Here is a 16,913-nt window from a genome sequence, read left to right as displayed (position 1 = left end):
ATAATAATAATAATAATAATAATAATAATAAACGGCTGTACATGCTATAATATGTTTAAATAATGAACTGTTCTAATACTTACACGCTGTAAACATATCAATTTACCGTGACTACTGTATTTCATACTTTCATGTGTTCCTACAGCACCCTGAGAATGTGACCAACAGGCTGTGTAGCGAGCGAAACATTTCCTGACTCTGTTGACTGCGAGTTTTGGCTTCATTCATTAGACCCATGTCATTCGGTAAAGAAGTAAAAAGCTGTATAGAAACAATTGAAGCCACATGGAAGGAAGAAAAAGGTATTCGACTTAGGCGCACCCTGTATAGAAACAATAGAAGCCACAAGAACCTTGATAACTGACGGTACAGAAGTTAAATAAAAACTACGCAGGTGTCTGATCAACTGGTACAGGTTGATGGATCGTGTGACAGGAGACAGTCTTGAAGCTTGTGAATATTAATCACGCGCGCTGAGGGACCACCCGCTGGTGCTAATGGAAGTCTCCCCCCAGCAAGTGCGTTTATACGTATATCCGCGACAAGGCAAGCAGGAGGAACCGGCCAGACAAATCCATGTACGACAGCGTGATGTTCACATCTGGCTGGCTTGAGGATACACTTATGACTCCTTAACTTTACCGAACCCCAAATGACAGGTTGATAACGAACACAAATACTTTTATCATCGGCCATTGCTTGTCAGACGGAGCTGGGTTCGAAATCCTTTGTTCCTATTGATACATTATTTATTTGGCTCTTTTAAGGACGCTGTATCAACTTCTGATGACATAGGATCGAATTTCAAATGATAAAGAACGCTTACTGGTCAACATGCGCCTATGCTTATCAGAAGGACGCTATATCAACTGCTGACGTTATACACAATCAAATGGCGAACGACAGGTTGATAACAAATACTAACTGATCAACAGAAGATAATAAGCATCAGACGGTGTGGTTTGGGAACCCTATGTTGCGATTTCTGCATTGTATATTTGGCTTATTTAAGGATGCTGCATCAACTGCTGACGTTACATAGCATCGAATGCCGAATTACATGTTATTAATAAACCCTAAGAGATCAACGCTTGTCACGGTAGCCGAGCGGTCTAAGACACGCACTGTCTTCGCTCGCTCGGAAGCCGGGATCGTGGGTTCGAATCCCACTCAGGGCATGGATGTTTGTGTGCGTTTTTCTGTGTTTGTGTACAGGTAGAGGCCTTGCGACGAGCTGATCACCCGCCCAAGGAGTCCTACCGTATGTGTAAGATCTAGAAAAACCGAAGTGAACGGAGTTCATGGAGGTAGGCCTAGGCCCACTGGGGCTGTAGTGCCAAGGGGAAAAAAAAAGAAGAGAGATCAAAAGAGGTCTGTACTCATTAGATGGGACTGGGTTCGGAACCCAATGCTGATATTGATGCAGTGTATATTGGGATTGTCAAAGGATGCTGTCTCAACTGCTCACGTTAGAAGTTGTCAAATGCCAAATGACAGGTTTGTAAAGAACTGGCCCGAATTGGTTCACATAAGTAAGTTTTGAGGTNCATTCGGGGCTCTGGGGGGGTGTCAGCCAGTCGGATCGCGGTGACGAACCGTTAATGTGCGAAGCTAATGAGGGTGTGAGGCTGGGTGCATGCTAATACCGGCTACCTGCTTCGGGTTAGCGTAGTGACTTAGATATTCTCCTCTCCTCTCCTGCAGAACCTGTAATTCGCTCTCTTCTTCTGTTCACGTTCTTCTCCTTATTCTCTCAGTCTCCTCTCTCCTTTTCATATACCTATTAGTCTTTCTCCCGTCTTCTCATTTCTGTAGCATTACCATGTCTCCTCCTTCTGAAGGTAAAAGAAAAGGTAAAGGTAAAGCTGTCCCTGTAACAGGCCATGGAGGCCCATACGGTTGTGAGACGTCGAGGCTCCCACATTTTCTAGACAGTCTGCTCAAAGATGGCGGTGAGGTTGTCAGCCTTACGCGCCGGCCGCGGTTTTTTCCCCCCTTGGCACTACAGCCCCAGTGGGTCTAGGCCTACCTCCATGAACTTCTTCGTTCACTTCGGTTTTTCTAGATCTTACACATTCGGTAGGACTCCTTGGGCGGGTGATCAGCTCGTCGCAAGGCCTCTACCTGTACACAAACACAGAAAAACGCACACACACAAGCTAAACATCCATGCCCTCAGTAGGATTCGAACTCAGGATCCCAGTTTCCAAGCGAGCGAAGACAGTACATGCCTTAGACCGCTCCGGCCGCGCTTTACTCCCCAGGAAAATTATTTAATTAATTCCTGGTACTCATTTCTGTTAGAGGCTGAGTTGACCCCAGGGCCATAGTGCGGTTGGAAGGATTAGGTCAGTTGAAAAGTCCAGTGACATCGTGAAACGAACCCGCGATCTTCCGGCTTGTAACGTAGTGCCTCAACCGATTACGATACAGCAAATATTTAGTGGACCATATTTCATTATTAATACAACATTTCTCTAATTTGAAAAAAATAAAATTTCTCAATTTAAATTGAATTTGCATGCCAGCTTCAATCCAATATCTAACTGAAGTTCAGATCCCTGACCGAAAGAATGACGACACATGAGCCTAATTACGAAATAAATTTATTTTTTCTGCGATCTGTCACTAACTCGTACAGCACCTAATGTTAAGATGCGAGACGAATGATGAGTTGGGAAGGAGCAGTCATGGCCTAATCCAATCACCATCCTGGTATTGCTTGTAGGTGCCGAGGAAAACCTAGAAGATCCTCATTCAAGATAGCTGGCATTCTAACAGAGATTCGATCTCAGGATCTCCACAGTACAAGTCTAGAGAGTTGCCGCAGTGCCGTCCCATTTGGCAAACGAAGTGTAACTACTGATTTTTGAAGGATAAGTTACGGAACCGTACTGTAAACACCAACAGTTATTTTCTGAATCAAATCGTGCCCTGATGATGACTTCCCGGAAAGTCGAAACATGTAGGACGTAACATAAAATAAATTGTAGGTTTAGCAAAGAGAACTACAGAATATAGTAGTGTATGTCCTTACTAGTTGCATTCAATCGTATTATTGTGGCATATAGACCCGTTGCTAGGCAACGAACGCAAAATTAGAAGATATACAATAGCCGTTGCTAAGTAATTGCTCTAAAAACAACGGCCGTTGCTACGTAATACCGCAACGGACACACAACAATAGAAGAGCTGTTAGAAGCGGTGTCCTCTGTGCGGTCCGTGCCGAGGCTATATAACGAGTGCCAGCTGCCGGCGCATAAAACTACAACTCACCACCATCCGTGAGCCGATTGTCTAGAAAATGTGTGAACCTCAACATTTCACAACCCTATCGGCCTCCACGGCCTGTTACATGGATAGCGTTACCTTTGTATATATATTACTCTTGACGCAAGGAGCCTGGTTAGCAGAGTCGGCAATGTAGGTAGAGGTCTGATTGCTGGCAGAGGCAGAGATTGAGTTTCTCATAATGACCACTGTGAGTCCCTCACATCCTGTGTACTGAAGGATCTTTTACATTCAATATATGTCCATTTTCTTACTTGTTGGTTTCGGAATTAGATTGAAGTTGACGCCAGCGGCCATGTATTGACTGTGACGCTACTTTGGGAACCCCTGCCGGTAGTTAGACATGCAACCCGGGGTCCATTAGCTATTCACATCCCCGTCTGCATTCAAACAGCTCCAGGGTGCAATATTTGATGAATATAGCCGAGGTAAGGAATACATTACTGGCAGGACTCGGTGCTGAATTGATATGAAGGCATGACGTAAGCAGTCACCTGATTCAGCAGTCACCCCGACCTGTACGGAGCATTTACTTACAGCCTGTCAAAATATTGGTCTTCTGACATTTTTATGGGGTCTTCAAACAAAACCTAACTAGGGAGGTAGAGCTGAGTCCTACCTGAGAAACCAACAGACGCTCAGCATTTTATGCAACTTTAAGAATCTTTGCCGTGTTCAGCTATCCTGATCTTCCTGATCCCTCGGAGGTTCGAATGGCCTCCACCGTAACCTGTTCTCGAAAACTCTCTGTGTTTTTTCCTTAATATGAGAGATCATTTTTCACACCTACATAAAATTAAAAAGTTATAGTTCTGCATATTTTAATATTTGTATTTTTAACAGTTGACAAGAAGACAGAAAGTTCTGGACTGAATGGTAGCGAGCATTACCCGAATTCAGTCTCCACTTAATTTTTCTTGAATCTACGAGTACTTTTGATTTGAACTGTACGACACTTTCAGGGGATCTACTGCCCTCTTTATGTTATGATTTTTCCTTGCATTCCGGCGGCGAGGGGGGTACGACGTAGCTACAAGCCGGGAGGTCGCGGGTATGATTCCCGATGAGCTATCATTTACTCGTATGTGCCTGGTGTTATTCTTACAGTGAACCGAGTTCAATTCCCTAAACATCGTGACTGATTGATCTCCTTAATGAAGACGCAGTGTTTCCTATGAGGTGGGAACGTAATTTATGTATATTATTTCGAGTAATTCCTGTCAGAGGTCTGATATGTATATATAAAACTCTGTGATTTTAGTCCGCAAGTGAACTATACCGACCGAGCGACCACCGCTTGTCGGCGAAGTTTGGTGCCGGTCGACTCAGCCACTAACAGAAATGAGTACCAGGAATAGTCTTGGAATATTCTTGGCGGTAAAGGGCGGACGGCGCGTGGGGCAGACAACTTTGCCGCCATCTATGAGCCGGTTGTCTAGAAAATTTGGGAACCTCAACATCTCACAACCCTATGGGCCTCCACGGCCTGTTACAGGGATACCTTTACTAATATATATATTTTTCTAAATAAAACAGAATTGTGACCGTGAGATGACCTTGAGTTAATAGGGGTGCTGGGAGTTCTCTGTAAAGCCGCAGAGCGCGCAACTTACCGATCTCGCACGCCAGCGCTAAATGGATGTCCCGATAAGAGTTGGCGTTGCTAACGTTGATTGTCTGGAATATTCCGAATATCGCTTTCGTATACAATACTATGTGTCGGTGGACGAATCGTGTTTTTGTCGGTGGGTTTTTGAACGTGCATGTTGCTATTTTTATACATTTGTGTGTGTTTGTGCGTGTAACAAAGTTGTTAATGTTTTTAATGTATATAATATGTAACACAGTAATTATGTAAATTGTGTGCAGTGGAGTGAGCCCAAGACATACATTTATGACAAGGGACTGACCGGTGTTCGCTTCAGTTTTAAAAATTTGGCCTCGAGCCCCATTCGGGGCTCAAGATTAAGGCTGTCAGTTGGACTTGCAGACTTCAAAGGATAGTCTCGCTTTTCTTGCTCAGAAAGGATCTAGAGCCTAATGAAAATAGTCTGGAATAGAGGTCACGACACTGTGGGTTATCCAGCTCTGTGTCAGTCACATTCCCCAATCCCAGACATGTGTTCCCGTCTTGTTATGGAATGTGTCGGGCCGCTTGAAGTTTCCTACAATGCGGAGACTGGGCACACAATACTAACACTGTAACGTAACCGTCAAGAGACGGTCTCCTCTTTGTGGGGAGTGAAAAAAAAAAATCTGTCAAATGTCTGTAAGTAAATCTATTTTCAAAATGGGATTTTTATTTAACGATACCAATTGGATGAATTATTCCTAAGTAAATCGGATCAACTATACAATTTAATTAAATGTTTAGTTCCTTATCTTCTGTTACATATTGTCCACCTCCAAAAATATTTCAGGCCTGAGTCTTATAGCTTCATTATCCATATATTGGGCACGATGAGTTTTTCTTGGGAAGATACAAGAAGGCTGATTTAAGTTTCTTGAAAATAATATTGAATATTCAGCCAATATTTATGTTATTTATTTATTTTATAATTGGTGTAAAACTTACTCTCTCATATTAAAGGAAGAAAATGGACTGAGAGTGCTTGATAACAGGGCGCTGAAAAGAAACGAAATGACAGGAAGATGGATAATATAACATAACGAATCTCTTCATAATTAGTATCCTTTACTAAATGACATTAGGGTAATCAAATCAAGGACAATAAGATTGGTTAGGCATGTTGCACGCATGTGAAAGAAGAGAGAAAGAATTGCATATACACAATTTTAGCCCGAAAACCTGAAAGGAAGAGACAGATTTAGAGGCTTAAGCGTAGATCCATCCATCCATCAATCCAAGGGCAACGTCAGAATCGTTATCGCTTGAATCAACTTGCTCTAAGTGAAATGTAGTCTGGTAGGCGTTTACCGACGTGTCGGGGGAACGTGCTGCCTTCTTGAGGACAGAAACCACGAGAAACCTCAATCAAGGCAAGCGGTGCTCCGTCTGGGATTCAAACGGAACAAAAGTCCGAGGCGTTCTACCTCAGTCAGATTGCACGATGTGACGCGGTGAAGTCTAGTAGATTTTTATCACGTTTTGGAATAACATATTTGATTCCATCTTCAGGGTAAAATTCTGCACTGTGTCATACCCCAGAAAACAGTAATCTTAGTCGCTACAGCGGGTAAGAGAAAGTAGCGCTGACGTGGACTGCACACCACAGCGCATGCTCCAACTCAAGATATGGCGGAACACATTTTCATCCGTTTCCTGTCCGTGCTTTGTAGAAAGCGACACCCAACATGTGAAAGACGTAAAAGCAAACCAATTATAACCTCTCTCATAAAACCTCTTCGAGTTGCAGCTGAACCGGATGCCCGAAAAATTAGTTCCACTTAAAGAGTGAGGGTGCCAGAGTTCCCCTGTTTACTGTGTGACCAGACAAACAACAGTTATTAGTATTAATTTGAAATGTCTTGTATTTTGTTGGATTTGAGGTTCTTACACCGGTGACTACTTAAAGTACTATCTCTTGGGATGTGACTACGCGTAGTACCAGACTGTACTGTGTCACACCTTAGAAGATAGCACATCAAGTCCCTTAAAAACACGAGAGAAGAGTAAAAAAGTAAAGTCAAAGCTATCCCTATACCAAGCCGTGAAGACCCATAGGGTTCTGAGACGTTGAGGGTCCCACATTATCTAGACAATCNTTCGTGTAAGGTGAAATCGTGTTGCTGGGACCCGAATATCCGGTAAGAAGTAATGTAATGCAATCTAATGGGCAAGTCGTGAGGAAAGCGTGTTAAACCGAAAACAAGTCGTGTTAGTTGAAAACCAGCCTTAATTTAAAAACCGTGTTAAACCGAATTCATTTTGGTCGGGGATTGACTGTACTCTTCGTTAAATATTTATCTCCTTATTTGTGGGGCACGCGGTAGCGTAGTTGGTTGAGGCACTTTGCTACAAGCCGAAAGGTCGCGGGTTAGATTCCCGATGAGGTCATTGGATTTTTAAATTGAGCTAATCCTTCCAGCTGCACTATGGCCCTGGGATCGACTCAGCCTCTAACAGAAATGAGTACCAGGAATCTTCCTGGGGGTAAAGGGCGGCTGACGCGTAAGGCTGATAACCTCACCTCCATCTGTGAGCCGATTGTCTAGAAAATGTGGAAGCCTCGACGTCTCAGTACCTTATGGGCCTCCACGGCCTGTTACAGGGATATCTTTGCCTTTTTACCTGTTTATTTTTGTCATACGAAAGAACGTTGTCATTAGCTTCACGACCAGAAATCTCCTAATGGTAGGATTTGTGAACAGTGAATTTTAAAATATGTGGTGGTGGCCTGACTGAGGAAAATCACAAAGCACCTCAGGATAGTCGGTATTCTGCCAAAATTCGAACCAGGCCATCCCGAATACAAGCTAGAAGCGTTACCGATTAAGCTAACGTAACCAGTTTCATGGAGCGGAATCCTTTTATAAAAGCTATTAGTTGTTCAGCTACTCAAGAATTTACGGACAGGTTTATGACCATGTCCACAAGAGCCCGCCACTTGTCCCTGTAATGGGCCAAATACATCCAGTTCATATCATCCCTTCCTATATCTTTGAGATCCACTTTAATATTATCTTCCCATTTATGTCTATGTCTACCTAATGGAGTCTGTACTTCAGGGTTTCCTACTAAAATTTTGTAAGCATTTCTCTCCTCTCCATGCTTGTTAGTGCCTATGCCTCACCCTCCTTGATTTTATTATTCTAAGGTCATTGGCAGAGTGGAGCCGGGACAGCTCAGTCGGCATAGTGACTGGCTACGGGTTGGACGGCCGAGGATTCGGAGTTCGAGTCCCGGTAGGGTCAACAATTTCTCTTCTCCACGTCGTCCAGACCGTCTCTGGGGTCCACCCAGTCTCCTATCCAAATGGGTACCGGGGGATATTTCCGAGGGGGTAAAGCGGCCGGGGCGTGAAGCTGAACATTCACCTCAAACAAGTGACGAGGTTAAGAAAATACATCCACTCCCCCTTACGCCTGCATGGCGTAGTGCTTAATTAGTTAAGCACACGAATAAACTTTACCTTTTCACGACCATTGGTAGAGTGTTTTCTTTTTCTTTTTTGAAAACTGATTTCTCGCCATAAATCTAAGGGAGGGGATAAATGCTGGGGTTAGTATTCAAATTTAGAAATACCTGTGTCATTAATATATCTTCACACTTTTATTAGGTAATTAACCGGAACAGTTTTGCCAGAATATCTCTATGAAAGGTGGTTGTTTCAGACCCTCAGAAAGCAGTGGGTGCCTCGAGGTGTATAATCCGCAACCCTTTTTTTTTTGCAGCTCAAGCGAAGTAGGAGTCGCCTGCCAATTAGGGGTTGTCACTCAACCCCACCCTTCTCGTCGGAACGTCAGACACTCTCAACTGGAGTTCAGAATGTTCAATAAGTAACAAGTGAGTATCTGAGACGAACATGTTATAACGCACTTATATGGAAGTTTTGTGCTCAGGCTGGGACGTGTTCGTTTGTTGTAGGTTCAAGTACAGTTTGTTTCTCGGGAACAAAGATCACAGATTCATGAAAATTTTATCAAATATTTCACTATGAAGGCGCTGACATGTTTTTGCATGCATAACATCAAACTGATGGAGGCGATTAAAAGTTTTCTCTTCCGAAATGTAAAAACATGAGGTCCTAACCTTCTATGAAATTTGTAAGGCTATGCTACAAGCTGGATGGTCACGGGTTCAAGTCCCTATGAGGTCATTGGATTTTCTTCAGTTGACCTAATTCTTCCGGCCGCACTATGGCCCTGGGGTCGACTCAGCCTCTAACAGAAATGAGTACCAGGAATTAATTAAATAATTTTCCTGGGGAGTAAAGCGCGGCCGGCGCGTAGGGCTGACAACCTTACCGCCATCTGTGAGCCGATTGTCTAGAAAATGTGGGATCCTCAACGTCTCACAACCCTATGGGCCTTCATGGCCAGGTACAGGGATTGCTTTACTTTTACTGTTTTTTATCCCTANAGGCCAATAGAGTTGTGAGACGTCGAGGCTCCCACATTGTCTAGACTCTAGACAATCGGCCCATAGATGGCGATGAGGCTGTCAGCCTTAGGCGCCGGCCGCCCTTTACCCCCCTAAGGAAGATTCCTGGTACTCATTTCTGTTAGAGGCTGAGTCGACCCAAGGGTCATGGTGTGGCTGGAAGAATTAGGCCAATTGAAAAATCCAATGGCATCATCGGGATTTGATCCCGCGACCTTCCGGCTTGTAGCGGGCGTTATTTCCCTGCAGGTAAAGCCGTCGGGGGCGTCAAGCTGACCATTAATCTATATGTAGTACGGATGTCTGGAGCTATACTTCACTCTCCCATTAGTTTTCATGGCGTAATGCTTGATTAATTAAGCACAGGGACAGTTTTACGTTTTACATTTATCTAAAAGCATGGGATTTGAGGTTTTCAAAACGGCGACTATCGTCTGTCTTCATCTTCAGGGTGGAAAAGTAAGCCAAGTTCTTCCTCTGCTTATTTGTTGCCTGTTTGGCATATTCCTCGACCCTGAATATGGAGGTAATGCTTTCATCGACACTTTCAGTCAAGTTTATCGGGCTAAATGACGTCACATACCAGAAGATGTCTTCATGTTCACCCCGTGAGGATTTCAAATCCCATATCTATGGCTCTACAGACAGCCCTTTGTTTTACCTTGGTTAATTTTTCAGTTTTTTAATCTTTCACACAGACGGTACGACTCATTGGACGGGGGATCAGCCATTAGTAAGGCCTGTACCTGTACACAGGACAGCACAGACACAGAATAAACGCAAGCAGATATTCATGTCTCAAGTGGGATTCGAAGTCACGATACCAAAGTTCGAGCTGGCGAAGACGGTTCATGCTTTAGACCGCGTGGCCCCTGTCATCGGCTCAAATTGAACACACTTCAAGAAAATTTTACGATGATAGTTTTTTAATCGTCCTCCTTCAGGGGACATTTTCGTGGAGGTCAAGGCGCTTTAAGCTTTCATCATCCTAAAATCATGATTCTGTAAAGTATTTATGCTTCGACCTCTTGTATGGATTTCTTTTTATTTTCTGGAATACTGGTATATATTCAATTTTTCTGGTGGTATAAGAAAAGAGATCCCTGCTACTGCGAAATCCTTTCAAAAAGAACACTGTCAATCATCGCAAACAGGTTCTCTGCAGTTACGATTTCCACAATTCTTTCCCCAAAACTTGGAATTTTTCACGGCACACTGGATCCATTGCCGCACGTATATCTTTAAGATAAGAAGAAAGCAGAACTTTTTGATTCAATATTTTGAGGTGGAAGAAAGAAAGAGGTTATATCTTAAATCTTGGATGTGGGTACCCTTTAAACATTTCTAAAAATCTCATTGTTGTTTTTATAAACACAACCCGCAGTTTTTCATCGCCTCCTTTCTTACGTTTATCTGAATCTGATAGACGTCTGTTGTTGTCACGGAGTTCTAGATTTCCGATGAATTCTTTAATGTTTTGTCGTTCATGTTTTCTCGTCTTTTGCGGGTGAAGCACAGAGGATGCTGGCTACTTAACGGTACCCGGTCGCCCCTCTTTCCGACTATACAAAGGACGAAAGATTCCAGAAACCTGGCGAAATTGTATAGCCCGCATGCTATTGTTACTCCCGACATTCTGTGATTATTGTGTGACCAATAATAGGATTTATTTACGACATCATTCAGCTTCTCTTTTTCAGTACACGAAACTTGTGTTGATTTTAGCACGTTTGTGTTACTCAGTTTGGCCACCAGGAGGTCCCTGTTCGTCCTCTGAAGCTTATCAAGCACATCGTCTCGGGTCAATCTTACAAGTAGGGTTGTGCCATTACAGTAAAAAGGCAAAGTTGTCCCTGTGCTTAACTCCGTGAAGGTGTATGTGGGAGTGGATGTCTAGATCCACATTTTCTTGACCTCGGCACTAGCTTCGCGCCTCTGCCATTTTACCTCCGGGAAGAGCCCCTGGTACCCATTGTGTAGGAAGTTTTGTTGACCCCAGAGCCGGTCTGCACGATTGTAGAAGTGAAAGTTCTTGACCCTACTGGGACTCGAATTCAAATCTCTCGATAGTCCAGCCCGTGGCCAGTTCTGATACCGACTGAGCTATCCCGACGTTGGAAAATGTGTTCAAGTTCAGGTTTTGAAGCACATCCATCTATAACTTCAGTAATTGCAGCCGAAGATTATTTTTTTGAAAAAAGTATGAATACAACCCAGTAAGGTAAAATGAAAAGCCATCCCTGTAACAGACTGTGGAGACGCATAGGGTTGTGAGACGTCGAGGCTGCCACATTTTCCAGACAGTCATCTCACAGATGGCGGTGAGGTTGTCAGCCTTTTCGCATAGTGGGGGATGAAGTTCAGTTGGGTCCACTCGGAACGGCGGCCACTGATTGGCCTATTGTACCTGCCCCGGGTGAATATGATGATAGAGAATTTGGTGGAATGAAGATTGGCAGGGGAAACCGAAGTACACGGAGAAAACCTACCCCAGCGCCACTTTGTCCACCACAAATTCCACTTGACCAGACTCGGGTTTGAACCCGGGTCGCCGCGGTGGGAAGCCAGCAACTAACCGCTTGAGCTGTGGCGCGGCCTGGTTGTCAGCCTTACACGCCGGCCGACCTTAACCACATGAAGATTCCTGGTACTCATTTCTGATAGAGGCTGAGTCGTGCCCAGGGCCATAGTGCGCCTGGAAGGGTTAGGTCATTGAAAAAAATCCAATGACCTCATCGGGAATGAAACCGGCGACTTTCTGGTTTGTAGCATAGTGCCTCAACCCAGTACAGCGTGTGCGCTACAACGGCAGCTTAGTCACTTGAACGGCTCGTAAGCTCGAGCACCGCCGAGTTTAATCCTCTTATATTTTCTGTCTGGCTTCGCCTTGTCCTACGCTGCGAACATGTTCATCCTCATGAGCGCTTAAACGCATATATATATACACGTATGTATATCGAATTGAAGACAGGAAATAGGAAGGCACGTTCTAAGAACGTCATAGCGTACAGGAGATAATGCACGAAAATTAACAGGTGATATCATCCGTCCGAAATGTGACTAACTTCTTTTGTGTGTTTGTTTTTGCGGGCTGTGACTGACATGCCGTCTGAGCCTCAGACTGAGCAGGCGTCGAGTAAATCACATTATCCACACTTAACTGTCAGTCAAGTGAAGTGTAAACGTCGAACTTCGCATCCGTTAGTGAACTGTCTTGATTCGTTCTGCATGTTTCCGCTTCTCGCATCACGAAACTTTGAAGAAAAACCCGATCTCAAACGAAGTCACGGGTTCTCTCTTTGCCGTACGTGGACTTCTGTAGTCTGTTTTTGTTTTATGCCAGAAATCCGCGTTCATCGTTGCGAAATGTAACCCAGTTCACCAGAACAACCTGATGCATCTGACTCACTGTTTTATTTATTTACCGTCAGTGCGCATGTTCAAATGCGCGGGCTTCCGGTGAGCTACAACCAATCATGTTACGCCTGTATCGACTTTCCCGCGTCCTCGCCGAAACTAACGCCGAGCGGACGTTGCGTTATGTTATAATCGATAGAAACAGTCCCTGGGGAGTAACTCGATCGATTGGGCCCAACTGAGTAGGATTTTGCCTGAAGACAGAGACAGAATTCAATCTCTGAAACGGGTTTTGAAATATAAACAGAACGTGTTTTAGATGACAACAGGAAGATGGATAATGTCCAGAAGCATAATATTTGTGTTAATTTGTCGATCTATTCCAATTTGTAAGTATGCGGGTTTTGTAACGCCGTATAGTTTCGGAGAGACAGCCCGAAGTGTCGGAGGAACATATCACATCCATCTTAAGGATCGAAGAATAAACCAAGCAAAAAACTAGCAGAAGCAATTGGCAAACTAAACCAGGTTTAATTAAAATCGGAAAAACTTCCCTGCACATATCACAAGTTTACTTATAGCTAAACATATTATCAGATCGAATAGTGTATGGAATAAACTCTATGGAAGCACAGTTTACAAGATAATTAAACACTCTCATGTTTTTCTCTATATGCGTCCATTTCTTATCTTGTTGAAAAGCTAAACCAATCAAGAAACCCACTCATAGGGCTGAACCCTTCTTGAGAAGCTGCCAGTTGTGCCTTTGTCACGACGTCATGGCGCGTCCCCAGGTTGCGGATGGAGGAGACGCCCTCCAGGCATGGTGGGTAACTGAGAATACATTGAATAAGCAGTCGCGGACAGCAGAAAAGGGGTGGTCCTCCAGTTTTGGGGTTGGGCGTGGGGCTAACAACTCCTCACTCTAAGAAATAAGCTTGTTACGAAAATTTGCAAGAACAAGTCAAGAAATCATGTACATTTTCTGTAACACGAAGGTTCATAACTGTGTTCACAGGAACCTGTAACTGGCCCCTATCCTAAGCCAGATGAATCCATTCGACATCCTTTCATCCTCTCTCTTTTAGATCCATTTTAATATATCCTTTCATGTGTAGGCTCTCAAAGCGAGCTCTTCCTTTATCGTTGTACGCTTTAGTAATTTTTATGTCCTCCGCTACCAGAAATTACGGATTCACAGTCCCTTACACCCCGTATGAACAATGTACACGGTTTACAACTGTGTACCCAAGCAAACATCCCCTGTCGTCAGGGTGAAATTGCCCATTTTGTATTGGCATAAAGTTGACGTATTCAGTAACTGCCTGTATAGCTTCGTGTAAAATGGGCTCATTCCGCATGCGCAGAGGCGCACACAACGTTTCCCATTGGCTCTTAACATGAAATAAGCTAATTACTGTAGTTTGAAGAATTCATTCTGAAAGGTAGCCATTTTGTTCTACTTAAAAGGCCGTAAGTCGTGCAGTTTCTATTATTCAGAACTGCTCTTAAAAATAAGGCGAGAAATAACTGCAAAAGCCAAGTGTAATATGCCCTTTTTCCACGAAGTATTCCAATATATTATTAGCATCGTAAAATATCGTAGAGAAGAGCCTATTCTTCACATAGGTTATTAATAGAAATGAATGCTATTCATCCCGTCCCAACAGCTCTGAACTCTGAACGAGAAGTGTTCTCATACAACAAAACGTATTAAATGATCCACAATTATTGTTGTATCAGCAAGACCGGTAATGGCGAATTTACGCTTCGCACTTAAAACGTGAGTTAAAGGTGATAGTTAGTGTTCGCTTGCTGGCAGATGGTGACCTTAAAATCGTAACCATAAATATTTTTATAATCCTACCTACCTGAAACCTGAAATGGCCGCCATTTATTATCATTTATATATTAAATCACGTAGCTGGTGACCATGTTTCTTTATCCACAGGGTCTTCTGTACTGTAAAAGAAAATGGTAACCGTATTTTAGCCCCTTTACTTTGTCACGTCTTAGCAAGAAGACAAAAAGATAAAAATATTCCTGTAACAGGCCGTGGAGGCCCATAGGGTTGTGAGACTTCGAGGCTCCAACATTTTCTCTAGACAATCGGCTCACAGATGGCAGTGAGGTTGTTAGCTTTACGCCCCGGCCGCCCTGTTCTCCTAAGAAGATTCCTGGTACTCATTTCTGTTAGACGCTAAGTCGACTCCAGGGCCATAGTGTGCCTGGAAGGGTTAGGTAAACTGAAAAATCCAATGACCTCTTCGGGAATCGAACTCGCAGTCTTCCGGCTTGTAGCATAGTGCCTCAACCGTTATCCCTGAGCCGCTCACAGTGGCGGCGCGGTGTAAGGCATGAATTATCTTAGGCCGCTCGAACACTGGGATCGTGGGTTCGAATCCCACTCAAGACATGGATGTCTGTGTGCGTTTATTCTGTGCTTGTGCTGTCCTGTGTGTACGTAGAGGCCTTGCGGCGGGCTGATCCCCCGTCAAAGGAGTCCTACCGACTCTGTGTAGGATTACGAATTTGGAAAAGCGGCTAGGGCCCTTTAAAGGGCCGTAGAACCATTGGTGATTGAATGAGAAGGTAAAGCCGTCCCCGTGCTTTATTAATTAAGCATAATTCCATGAAGGCGTATGGGAAAGTGGAGGTGTAGTTCCACCATTATTGAAGTGGACAGTAGATAGAGGTGAGTGGTCAGCTTCAATTACCGGCCTCTTTACCCCAAGTACCATTATGTAAGAGGCTGGGTGGACCTCAGAATATTCTGTATCCTTTCAAGAGGAAATAACGCATAAAATACATAAAAGAAGTCTTATTTAAGTCACTTTATTCACCGAAGAAAAAGCCTCCCATTTAATTTCACTCAACGACTGAAGTATAAGTCGGAGTTCGGCTGGTCTGGCTCTGAGATGTAAATGTGTTAAACATTCCCCGTGGTTTAGTGTCTGGAGTATCCAATTAGGACAATTATCCACAACTAGAAACACTTTATAATTAATTTAACACTGATTAGTAGACTGTTAATTGAGGCCACTTCCGCAGGTGGTGCAATTCTCAGAAGTACCAATAGCATATATCGGTAAACGGAAAAAGTAAAGTAAAGAAGGGGGGGGGTGAAGACTCAGATCAACAGCCGCGGCTGTTACTGTAGGCTGCTGTTTCCCATAGTGCAGTACGGCCCAGACGCTCCCAGCTGACGGAGAACCTGAACATTTTAATGCTCCTTGTGGGACGCCTTTCAAGAGATCTTCTGGAATATAATTCCGTGTAGTCTGTTAAAAGTTAACTGACGTTTCGGAGGAACGTCGCCTTCATCTTTCAGGGTTGAAGAATAAGCCAAGCAAGAAACCAGAGTGTAAATATGTGGCAGGTAGTTTCGATCTTGGATTATTGGATCCTGAAGAGGGAGGCGACATGTTTCTCCGAAACGTCGGGTGACTTCCAACGGGCCACTTGGCGATACAGTGCAGAAGATAAAACCTTTATAGCCACCGCTGTGAAAACCTTAAGTCCTACTTTGGGTTTTCGTATCGTTCTTCGAACTAAGAAGAGTATTAATTACCGGAGGGAAAATGGGAGTACAATAAGACGGTGAGGCACGCGGTAGCATAGTTGGTTGAGGCACTATGCTACAAGCCGGAAGATCGCGGTTTCGAGTCCCGATGATGAGAATTTTTTCAATTTACCTAATCCTTCCAGCCGCACTGTGGCTCCGGGGTCGACTCAGCCTCTAACAGAAATGAGTACCAGGAATCTTCCTGCGGGGTAAAAGGTGGCCGGCGCTTAAGGCTGACAACCTCACCGCCACCTGTGAACCCATTGTCTAGAAAATGTGAGAGCCTCGACGTCTCACAACCCTATGGGCCTCCACGGCCTGTTAAAGGGATAGCTTTACTTTTTACTTTTTTGCTTGTTTGTATATAATAATTACCTATACATTTTTTCAATAAATAATTATACTAAAATTTAGTTACTTTAAATCCGAGCGATCCAATACTGCAAACACACCAGTGCTTTAATTAGTTCAGATTATCGAGGCTGTAATCTAACGACTTCTTTGAGCTAATTTGAATGAATACTTGAGAATGGACGTTAACATGTCATTATAATCCCTTCTGCCGAATGCACGTGTTAACTGTACCCTCTACACACTTCTTGTCTCTACTGAAGGGAGTTCCTGCTTGTGTGACGT

The 16,913-nt window shown here is 43.8% G+C and overlaps 1 protein-coding gene across 3 annotated transcripts in view; it reads left to right on the top strand.

Moving 5' to 3' along the window:
• The window catches only part of LOC111865956 (signal recognition particle receptor subunit beta), a 65,477-nt gene that overhangs the window by 35,238 nt on the left and 13,326 nt on the right, over window positions 1-16,913 (top strand). For 2 of the 3 annotated variants that reach the window (XM_033752042.1, XM_033752041.1), the window contains exon 2: window positions 8,647-8,758. The exons of the other annotated variant lie outside the window; for it this stretch is intronic. The gene's annotated coding sequence lies outside the window, so the exon portion shown is untranslated. The remainder of the gene's footprint in view (window positions 1-8,646; window positions 8,759-16,913) is intronic. 3 annotated transcript variants of the gene reach the window in all.

The sequence above is a fragment of the Cryptotermes secundus genome, unplaced genomic scaffold, assembly GCF_002891405.2.
Source record: "Cryptotermes secundus unplaced genomic scaffold, Csec_1.0 scaffold3453, whole genome shotgun sequence".
NCBI classification, from domain to species: Eukaryota; Metazoa; Arthropoda; class Insecta; order Blattodea; family Kalotermitidae; genus Cryptotermes; species Cryptotermes secundus.
The sequence above is the reverse complement of the archived record's forward strand: the minus strand, read 5'-3'. Positions and strand labels throughout refer to the sequence as shown.